This window comes from Bos indicus, chromosome 5, assembly GCF_029378745.1.
Source record: "Bos indicus isolate NIAB-ARS_2022 breed Sahiwal x Tharparkar chromosome 5, NIAB-ARS_B.indTharparkar_mat_pri_1.0, whole genome shotgun sequence".
NCBI lineage: Eukaryota > Metazoa > Chordata > Mammalia > Artiodactyla > Bovidae > Bos > Bos indicus.
In genome coordinates, this window is record NC_091764.1 from 117,071,520 (window position 1) to 117,083,592 (window position 12,073).

Consider the following 12,073-nt stretch of genomic DNA (forward strand, 5'->3'; position numbering starts at 1 on the left):
GAGCTTACGAAATTCATGTCTATAGTCAGTGATGACATCCAACCATCTCATCCTATTATCATTATGATGTGGTTTTTTTTGTGACAGTCTTTGATTTGAATTTCTCCTTTGCCTGTTAAAAAGCCACATTATATGTCAATTATATCTCAATAAATCAGGGCGGGGGGGGGGGACTCATGTAAAATAAAATGCTCACACTCGCTTCTCGTGCATATTGTCTGTGTGGCATTTGTTTTCTTCATTCATTTACTTTCAACTTATTTACGTCTTTATGTTTATAAGTAGTGTTTTACAGGCCACATTTAATAGAGTTTTACTCTTTTATCTACTCATTCAATCTCTGCCTTTTAACTGAGTTTTTTAGACCATCGACCCTGCACATTCTTTGGATGGACTAGTGCTGTATCTCCAATACTTGGTCACCTGATGAGAAGAGCCAGCTCATTGGAGAAGACCCCGATGCTGGGAAAGATCGAAGGCAAGAGAAGGGAGGGCAGAGGATGAGATGGTGAGACTGCATCACCGACTCAGTGTGTATGAATCTGAACAAACTCTGGTAAACAGTGTAGGACGGAGGAGCCTGGCGAGGTGCGTCTGTGGGGTGGCAAAGAATAGTCAGGACTTAGGCAGTGGGTGACAACAAGCAAACACCGTTCACCTGGTGGAATCACTCTCGGCGTTTCATGTCATCACTATTGTTATTTCGGTGGATGCACTTCGTCAAAGCACAGTGGGTCACGGTGCTTCAGGTGCACAGCAGCACGACCGGGTGTACACACATGAAATATTGGTTTGGAAAGTATTTTCCATAGTTTATTACAGGATATTGACTGAAGTTCCCTATGCTATACAGTAAACCTTTGTTGCTTGTTGCTTATCTATTTTTAATTCGAAATCTAGCATTCTATTCATGCTAAGTCAAACAAGTGAAATCAAAATGTGATAATTTTTTTATTAGGCAAATCTATTTATTAGGCAAAAACTATCTCATTCAAAACTTGTGAGTTTTCCAAAATATATGTTCAGTTCAGTTCAGTCGCTCAGTCATGTCCGACTCTTTGCGACCCCATGAATTGCAGTACGCCAGGCCTCCCTGTCTATCACCAACTCCCAGAGTTCACCCAAACTCATGTGCATCGAGTTGGTGATGCCATCCAGTCATCTCATCCTCTGTCCCCTTCTCCTCCTGCCCCCAATCCCTCCCAGCATCAGAGTCTTTTCCAGTGAGTCAACTCTTCGCATGAGGTGGCCAAAGTACTGGAGTTTCAGCTTCAGCATCATTCCTTCCAATGAACACCCAGGACTGATCTCCTTTAGGATGGACTGGGTGGATCTCCTTGCAGTCCAAGGGACTCTCAAGAGTCTTCTCCAACACTACAGTTCAAAAGCATCAATTCTTCAGTGCTAGGCTTTCCTCATACATAATTTTATATATATATATATATATATATATATATATATGTATATATGTATACAAAAGCTTTTCTACTAGATAAAGGCTTGAGAAAAAACATCAAAAGAAAAAACAGAGATGAAAAAAATGAAGAACATAAACTAAATGAGATAAAAGCACTAAATATGAAATTAAAAAAGTGAAGCAACTAGATAAAAGTAAAGGATCATCATATACTGTAGTTGTTTTTAAACATGACTGCTCGTTAGAAACATATCTGGAGCTCTGGGGAAAAAAGCCAATACCTGACCATTTGCATTTTTCAAAAAATGTCAAGATAATTCTGATATGCATCTGAATTTTTAAAAATGATGACAAGTTTTTCTATTAGATCCTTAATTTGGTGATATAGAGTTCTATTATTTTTCTCTTGAGCAATTATCATATAATGGTATTTGGTGAGCAGTAGCTATATAATCACAACTGTAAAAGATGTTTATCAGTTTTCAAAATCAATAGCCAGACCAAAAAAAAAAAAAGGTAATTATAATTGCAATCCATAACGGGAACATTATTAAGTTAACAATATAAAATAATTAGATACAGTTCGTGGGTGGGTCAAGCAGAGTGATGTGGTATGTGGAAGTACATACAGGAACATGTTTTCATCCACAGCCACTCTATGTCTTTTGGTTGATGCGTTTAATCCATTTACATTTAAGGTAATTATCAATATGTATGTCCCTATACAAGGCCAAAGGCTAACAGAGTTTTGCCAAGAGAATGCACTAGTCGTAGCAAACACACTCTTCCAACAACACAGGAGCCATCTCCACATGGACATCACCAGATGCTCAACACTGAAATCAGACTGATTATATTCTTTGCAGCCAAAGATGGAGAAGTTCTATACAGTCAACAGAAACAAGACAGGAGCTGTTCATGACTCATATCATGAACTCCTTATTGCCAAATTCAAACTTAAATTGAAGAAAATGGGGAAAACCACTAGACCATTCCGATATGACCTAAATCAAATTCCTTATGATTATACAGTGGAAGTGACAAATAGATTCAAGGGATTAGATCTGATAGATAAAGTCCATAGAGAACTATGGACGGAGGTTCATGACATTATACAGGAGGCAGTGATCAAGACCATCCCCAAGAAAAAGAAATGCAAAAAGGAAAAATGGTTGTCTGAGGAGGCTTTACAAATAGCTGTGAAAAGAAAAGCGAAAGGCAAAGGAGAAGAGGAAAGATCTGAATGCAGAGTTCCAAAGAATAGCAAGGAGAGAAAAGAAAGCTTTTGTCACTGACCAATGCAAAGAAATAGAGGAAAACAATACAATGGGAAAGACTAGAGATCTCTTCAAGAAAATTAGAGATACCAAGGAAATACTGCATGCAAAGATGGGCACAATAAAGGACAGAAATGGTATGGACCTAACAGAAGCAGAAGATATTAAGAAGAGGTGGCAAGAATACACAGAAGAACTGTACAAAAAAAGATCTTCATGACCCAGATAATCACAATGGTGTGATGACTCACCTAGAGCCAGACATTCTGGAATGTGAAGTCAGGTGGGCCTTAGGAAGCATCACTATGAGTGAAGGTAGCAGCGGTAATGGAATTCCAGCTGAGTGAAAGTGCTGCACTCAATATGCCAGCCAATTTGGAAAACTCAGCAGTGGCCACAGGACTGGAAAAGGTCAGTTTTTACTCTAATCCTAAAGAAGGACAATGCCAAAGAATGCTCAAACTACTGCACAATGCACTCATCTCACACGCTAGCAAAGTAATGCTCAAAATTCTCCAAGCCAGGCTCCAACAGTACGTGAACCGAGAATGTCCAGATGGTCAAGCTGGATTTAGAAAAAGAGGAAGCAGATACCAAATTGCCAACATTTGCTGGATCATAGAAAAAGCAAGAGAGTTCCAGAAAAACATCTGTTGACTACGCCAAAGCCTTTGACTGTGTGGATCACAACAAACTGCGGAAATTTCTGAAAGAGATGGGAATACCAGACCACCTGACCTGCCTCCTGAGAAATCTGTATGCAGGTCAAGAAGCAACAGTTAGAATCGGACATGGAACAACAGATTGGATCCAAATTGAGAAAGGAGTATGTCAAGGCTGTATATTGTCACCCTGCTTATTTGACTTATATGCAGAGTACATCATATGAAATGCCGGGCTGGATACAGCACAAGGTGGAATCAAGATTGCTGGGAGAAATATCAATAACCTCAGATATGCAGATGACACCACCCTTAAGGCAGAAAGTGAAGAAGAGCTGAAGAGCCTCTTCATGAAAGTGAAAGAGGAGAGGGAAAAAGTTGGCTTAAAGCTCAACATTCGGAAAACTAAGATCATGGCATCCAGTCCCATCAGTTCATGGCAAATAGATGGGGAACCAATGGAAACAGTGACAGCCTTTATTCTCTTGGGCTCCAAAATCACTGCAGATATTGACTGCAGCCATGAAATTAAAAGACCATTGCTCCTTGGAAGAAAAGCTATGACCAACCTAGATGGCATATTAAAAACCAGACATTACTTTGCCGACAAACATCCACCTAGTCAAAGTTATGGTTTTCTCAATAGTCATGTATGGATATGAGAGTTGGACTATAAAAAAAGCTGAGCACTGAAGAATGGATGCTTTTGAACTGTGGTGTTGGAGAAGACTCTTGAGAGTCCCTTGGACTGCAAGGAGATCCAACCAGTCCATCCTAAAGGAAATCAGTCCGAATATTCATTGGAAGGACTGACGCTGAAGCTGAAATTCCAATATTTTGGCCACCTGATGAGAAGAACTGACTCCTTGGAAAAGACCCTGATGCTGGGAAAGATCGAAGGTGGGAGGAGAAGGGGACAACAGAGACGAGATTGTTGGATGGCAATACTGACTCAATGGACATGTGTTTGAGTAAGCTCCAGGAGTTGGTGGTGGATAGGGAGGTCTGCATGCTGCAATCCATGGGGTCGCAATGAGTCGGACACGACTGAGCGACTGAACTGAACTGAAGTGATGACCCTATTACCGTTTTGTTTATTGTTTTGGGTTTGTTTTCTGTAGTGCGTTTCCCTCTCGTGTTTCCTGCCTAGAGAAGTTCCTTTGGCATTTGTTGTAATGCTGGTTTGGTGGTGCTAAATTCTCTTAACTTTCGCTCATGTGGAAAGCTTTTGATTTCTCCATCACATGTAAAGGAGAGTCTTGCTGGGTAGAGTATTCTTCGTTGCAGGTTCTTCCCTCTCATCACTGTAATATATCATTTTATATATATCGTGTAATATATCATTTTATCAGACTTTCCCTTCTGACTTGTAGAGTTTCTGTTGAGAAATCAGCGGATGGCCTGGTGGGAGCTCCCTTGTGTGTTGCCATTTCTCATTTGTTGCTTTAAATATTTTATCTATGTCTTTTATTTTTGTCAGTTTGATTACTATGTTTCTCAGTGTATTCCTCCTTGGCTTTATTCTGCCTCGGACTCTCTGTGCTTCCTGGACTTGGTTGATTATTTGCTTTCCAATGCTAGGGAAGTTTTCAGCTATTATCTCTTACAATATCTCCTGCAGTCCTTTCTCTCTCTCTTCTCCTGTGGGACCCTATAATGTGAATGCTGTTCCATTCAGTGTTGTCCCAGACACCTCTTAGGCTGTCTTCACTTCTTTTCATTCTTTTTTTCTGTATGCTCTACTGTGGCAGTGATTTCCACGAATTCTGGTCTTCAGATCATTTATCTGTCCTTCCGCTTCAGTTATTCTGCTACTGATTTCATCTACTATATTATTCATCTCTCTTTGTTCTTTAGTTCTTCTAGGTCTTTGGTAAACATTTCTAAAATCATCTCAATCTTTGTCTCCATTCTGTTCTCAAGATCCTGGATCATTGTGAATATCATTATTCTGGATTCTTTTATAGGAAGGCTGCCTATCTCCCCTTCATTTAGTTGTTTTTCTGGGGTTTTATCTTGTCTCTTCATATGGGACATAACTTTCTGCTTTTTCATCATGATTGAAAGTGAAAGTGAAAGGAGCTAAGTCATATCTGACTCTTTGTGACCCCATGGACACTCAGTTCAGTTCAGTCACTCAGTTGTGTCCAACTCTTTGCAACCCCATGGACGGCAGCACGCCAGGCCTTCCTGTCCATCACCAACTCCTGGAGTTCACCCAAACTCATATCCATCAAGTCGGTGATGCCATCCAACCGTCTCATCCTCTGTTGTCCCCTTCTCCTCCTGCCCTCAATCTTTCCCAACATCAGGGTCTTTTCAAATGAGTCAGTTCTTCACATCAGGTGGCCAAAGTATTGGAGTTTCAGCTTCAGCATCAGTCCTTCCAATGAATATTCAGGACTGATTTCCTTTAGGATGGACTGGTTGGATCTCCTTCCTGTCCAAGGGACTTTCAAGAGTCTTCTCCAATATTGAAGTTCAAAAAAGCATCAGTTCTTCGGTGCTCAGTCTTCTTTATGGTCCAGCTCTCACATCCATACATGACTACTAGAAAAACCATAGATTTGACTATGACTATACAGTCCGTGGAATTCTCCAGGCCAGAATACTTGAGTGGGTAGCCTTTCCCTTCTCTAGGGGATCTTCCTAATCCAGGTATCAAACCCAGGTCTCTCGCATTGCAGGCAGATTCTTTACCAGGTGAACCACAGGGGAAGCCCAGGAATCCCTTATCCAGTGGATCTGTCCGACCCAGGAATCAACCTGGGGTCTCCTGCACTGCAGGCACATTATTTACCAACTGAGCTGTCAGGGAAGACTTTCATCTTGATTAACTTTCTGTAATATGGTTTTTGATTTAACTACTGTCAGACTGTCCTTCTTCTTGCTTTTTCTGTCTGCCCTCTGATGGATGAGGCTGAGAGGCTTGTGTAAGCTTCTTGATGGGAGAAACTGGCCATGGGAAAAACTGGGCCTTGCTTGATAAAGCTTGAATCTAATTATCTACTGATGGGTGGAGTTGCACTCTCTCTCTGGTAGTTATTTGGTCTGAGGCAACCCAGCACTGGGATCTACAACTTCTCAGTCAGTTCAGTTGCTCAGTTGTGTCCGACTCTTTGTGACCCCATGGATTGCAGCAGTCCACGCCTCCCTGTCCATCACCAGCTCCCAGAGTTTACCCAAATTAATGTCCATTAAGTTGTGATGCCATCCAACCTTCTCATCCTCTCTCATCCCCTTCTCCTCCTGCCTTCAGTCTTTCTCAGCATCAGGTCTTTTCCAATGAGTCAGTTCCTTGCTTCAGGGGGCCAAATCAGGACTGATTTCCTTTAGGATGGACTGGTTGGATCTCCTTGCAGTCCAAGGGACTCTCAAGAGTCTTCTCCAACACCGCAGTTCAAAAGCATCCATTCTTCGGCACTCAGCATTCTTTATGGTCCAACTCTCACATCCATACATGCCTACTGGGAAAACCATAGCTTTGACTAGATGGACCTTTGTTGGCAAAGTAATGTCTCTGGTTTTTAATATGCCATCTTAGGTTGGTCATAACTTTCTTCCAAAGAGTAAGCATCTTTTAATTTCATGGTTCAGTCAAGATCTGCAGTGATTTTGGAGCTCAAGAGAATAAAGGCTGTCACTGTTTCTATTGTTTCCCCATCTATTTGCCATGAACTGATGGGACCAGATGCCATGATCTTAGTTTTCTGAATGTTGAGTTTTAAGCCAACTTCTTCCCTCTCCTCTTTCACTTTCATGAAGAGGCTCTTCAGCTCCTCTTCACTTTCTGCCATAAGGGTGGTGTCATCTGCATATCTGAAGTTATTGATATTTCTCCCAGCAATCTTGATTTCACCTTGTGCTTCTTCCAGCCCAGAATTTCTCATGATGTACTCTGCATATACATTAAATAAGCAGGGTGACAATATATAGCCCTGATGTACCCCTTTCCCGATTTGGAACCAGTCTGTTGTTCCATTTCCAGTCCTAACTGTTGCTTCCTGACCTGCAGACAGGTTTCTCAAGAGGCAGGTCAGGTGGTCTGGTATGCCCATCTCTTTCAGAATTTTCCACAGTTTGTTGTGATCCACACAGTCAAAGGCTTTGGTGTAGTCAATAAAGCAGACGTAGATGTTTTTCTGGAACTCTCTTGCTTTTTCTATGATCCAGCAGATGTTGGCAATTTGATCTCTGGTTCCTCTGCCTTTTCTAAATCCAGCTTGAACATCTGGAAGTTCACAGTTCACATACTATTGAAGCCTGGGTCGGAGAATTTTGAGCATGACTTTGCTAGCGTGTGAGATGAGTGCAATTGTGCGGTAGTTTGAGCATTCTTTGCCATTGCCCTTCTTTGGGATTGAAGTGAAAACTGACCTTTTCCAGTCCTGTGGCCACTGCTGAGTTTTCCAAATTTTCTGGCATATCGAGTGCAGCACTTTCACAGCATCATCTCTTAGAATTTGAAATACTTCAACTGGAATTCCATCACCTCCAGTAGCTTTGTTCGTAGTGATGCTTCCTAAGGCTCACTTATCTTCGCGTACCAGGATGTCTGGCTCTAGGTGAGTGATCACACCTTCGTGGTTATCTGGGTCGTGAAGATCTTTTTTGTATAGTTCTTCTGTGTATTCTTACCACCTCTTCTTAATATCTTCTGCTTCTGTTAGGTCCATACCATTTCTGTTCTTGTGCTCATCTTTTCCTGAAATGTTCCCTTGGTATCTCTAATTTTCTTGAAGAGATCTCTAGTCTTTTCCATTCTGTTGTTTTCCTCTATTTCTTTGCATTGATCGCTGAGGAGGCTTTCTTATCTCTCCTTGCTATTCTTTGGAACTCTGCATTCAAATGGGTATATCTTTCCTTTTCTCCTTTGCCTTTGGCTTCTCTTCTTTTCACAGCTATTTGTAAGCCCTCCTCAGACAACCATTTTTCCTTTTTGCATTTCTTTTTCTTGGGGATGGTCTTGATCACTGCCTCCTGTATAATGTCACGAACCTCTGTCCATAGTTCTTCATGCACTGTATCTGATCTGATCCCTTGAATCTATTTGTCACTTCCACTATATAATCATAAGGAATTTGCTTTAGGTCATATCTGAATGGTCTAGTGGTTTTCCCTACTTTCCTCAATTTCAGTCTGAATTTGGCAATAAGGAGTTCATGATCTGAGCCACAGTCAGCTCCTGGTCTTGTTTTGCTGACTGTATAGAACTTCTCCATCTTTGGCTGCAAAGAATGTAATCAATCTGATTTTGGTGTTGACCATCTGGTGATGTCCATGTGTAGAGTCTTCTCTTGGGTTCAGAGTGTGTTCACTATGACCAGTGCATTCTCTTGGCAAAACTGTATTTGCCTTTGCCCTGCTTCATTCTGTACTCCAAGGCCAAATTTAACTGTTACTCCAGGTTCTTGAAGTTCTACTTTTGCATTCCAGTCCCCTATAATGGAAAGGACATCTTTTTTGGGTGTTAGTTCTAGAAGGTCTTGTAGGTCTTCATAGAATTCTTCAGCTTCTTCAGCATTGCTGGTCAGGGCATAGGCTTGGATTACCGTGATATTGAATGGTTTCCCTTGGAAATGATCATTCTGTCATTTTTGAGATTGCATGCAAGTGCTGCATTTCAAACTCTTTTGCTGACTATGATGGCTACTCCATTTCTTCTAAGGGATTCCTGCCCACAGTAGTAGATATAATGGTCATCTGAGTTAAATTCATTTTACTTCGCTGATTCCTAAAATGCCGATGTTTACTCTTGCCATCTCCTGTTTGACCACTTCCAATTTGCCTTGATTCATGGACCTGACATTCCAGGTTCCTGTGCAATATTGCTCTTTCCAGCATCGACTTTACTTCTATCACTAGTTGCATCCCCAACTGGGTATTTTTTTGCTTTGGCTCCGTCTCTTCATTCTTTCTGGAGTTATTTCTCCACTGATCTCCGTTAGCATATTGGGCACCTACCAACCTGGGGATTTCATCTTTCAGTGTCCTATTTTTTACCTTTCCATGCTGTTCATGGAGTTCTCAGGGCAAGAATGCTGAAGTGGTTTGCCATTCCCTTCTCCGGTGGACCACATTCTGTCAGACCTTTCCACCTTGACACGTCCATCTCAGGTGGCCCCACATGGCATGGCTCATAGTTTCATTGACTTAGACAAGGCTGTGGTCCATGTGATCATACTGGTTAGTTTTCTCTGATTGTGGTTTTCAGGCTGTCTGCCTTCTGATGGAGAAGGATAAGAGGCTTATGGAAGCTTCCTAATGGAAGAGACTGAGGGGGAAAGGTCTTGTTCTGATGGTGAGGCCATCCTCAGTACAGTTCAGTCACTCAATCGTGTCTGACTCTTTGCAGCCCCATGAATTGCAGCACACCAGGCCTCCCTGTCCTTTATCGAGCCCATCTTTGCATGAAATGTTCCCTTGGTATCTCTAATTTTCTTGAAGAGATCTCTAGTCTTTCCCATTCTGTTGTTTTCCTTTATTTCTTTGCATTGATTGCTGAGGAAGGCTTTCTTATCTCTTCTTGCTATTCTTTGGAACTCTGCATTCAGATGCTTATATCTTCCCTTTTCTCCTTTGCTTTTCAGTTCTCTTCTTTTCACATCCATTTGTAAGGCCTCCCTGCCAGGGTCCAGCTCCGGCTGATCCAGGGTATTCGAAGGAGAGACGGCATAGGCGACCTATTTATTTAAATATTTATCAAAGATATAAAGAGTAATAGAATAAGGATAGCTCAGTGAGGAAATTCAGTGGAGAAAAGAGGCTGAATAATTCAGCCAGAAGGTAAGAGAAAGAACGACATGGTGAGACCAAGTTTCAGTGAACAAGGCCCACACTTTATTTTCCAAAGTAGTTTTTATACCTTAAGTTATGCATAGAGGATAATGGGGGAAGGGGTAGAGTCATGCAGCAAGCCAGGCTTTCTTCCTGCAAACTTATCATATGCAAAAGCTTAGGTGATTTGCATCATCTTCTGGCCCGGAGGCCTGTTAACATTTTAAGACCCTTTCTTCAGAAAACTTATTTTTCTCTAAAGGTGATTGGTCAGGAGCCACTCTCCAAAAGCATTAGATAAAGTTGCATTCCTATAGGGCAAAGGTGTGGTGGGCTATAACAAGAAAAAGAATTAACTCAAGGGTCCCAGGTTACAAACATTAAAGCTACTACTTACACCAATTATATTAATCAATACACTGCCAGGGACACAGCAGGTAAGGGATATGGAAACTTAGCAGCAAACATTGGCCCAACAAGTGAAAATCCCTTCACCAATACAATTTCTAATCAATCTTTTAACTACTCAAAAGAATCTGTGTTTAGACAGTTTAGAACATCTCCTGCCTCTCACAGTTGGGAGGCTCTGAACAATCACATGTGGCCAGAAAAACCTATTCAGGCAGGATAGAGGATTTCCAAAGGAGTTTGTAGGTTGAAACACTATCACACCCAGGAATTATTAACTGGAGCTGTAAGCTAACTCTTTTTTCAGAGAGGTAGTGGGGGACAGCCCCCCCATAAAGTCAGAGGTGTAGGTGAAGGCACAAAGCAGAAAGTAGGCAGACTCTGGTTTTGGGGGTAAATGCTCGAGAATTTCCAGGGGGACTCCTGAGGCTCGATCCCGCCTTTGCGTATGCCGAGCCTCCTTCCTCATGACCTTTGTCATGGGTGGAGCTCCTCACGCTGGCTCCCAGCAGTGATAGAATTCCAGTTGAGCTATTCCAGATCCTGAAAGATGATGCTGTGTGCCGGGAGCCGGCATATTGCATATTGAGTGCATATTGCATATTGAGTGCAGCACTGCACTCAATATGCAATATGCACTCAATATGCAATATGCCGGCTCCTGGCACCTCCCCAGGCAGCCATTTTGCTTTTTTGCATTTCTTTTCTATGGGGATGGTCTTGATCCCTGTCTCCTGTACAATGTCACGAACCTCAGTCCATAGTTCATCAGGCACTCTATCTATCAGATTTAGTCCCTTAAATCTATTTGTCACTTCCACTGTATAATCATAAGGGATTTGATTTAGGTCATAACTTAATGGTCTAGTGGTTTTCCCTACTTTCTTCAATTTAAGTCTGAATTTGGCAATAAGGAGTTCATGATCTGAGCCTCAGTCAGCTCCTGGTCTTGTTTTTGCTGACTGTATAGAGCTTCTCCATCTTTGGCTGCAAAGAATATAATCAACCTGATTTCGGTGTTGACCATCTGGTGATGTCCATGTGTAGAGTCTTCTCTTGTGTTTTTGGAAGAGAGTGTTTGCTATGACCAGTGAATTTTCTTGGCAAAACTCTATTAGTCTTTGCCCTGCTTCATTCTGTATTCCAAGACCAAATTTGCCTGTTACTCCAGGTGTTTCTTGACTTCCTACTTTTGCATTCCAGTCCCCTATAATGAAAAGGACATCTTTTTTGGGTGTTAGTTCTAAAAGGTCTTGTAGGTCTTCATAGAACAGTTCAACTTCAGCTTCTTCAGAGTTACTGGTTACGGAATAGATTTGGATTACTGTGATATTGAATGGTTTGCCTTGGAAATGAACAGAGATCATTCTGTCCTTTTTGAGATTGCATCCAAGTACTGCATTTCGGACTCTTTTGTTGACTATGATGGCTACTCCATTTCTTCTGAGGGATTCCTGCCTGCAGTAGTAGATATAATGGTCATCTGAGTTAAATGATGATGGACAGGAAGACCTGGCATGCTGCGATTCATG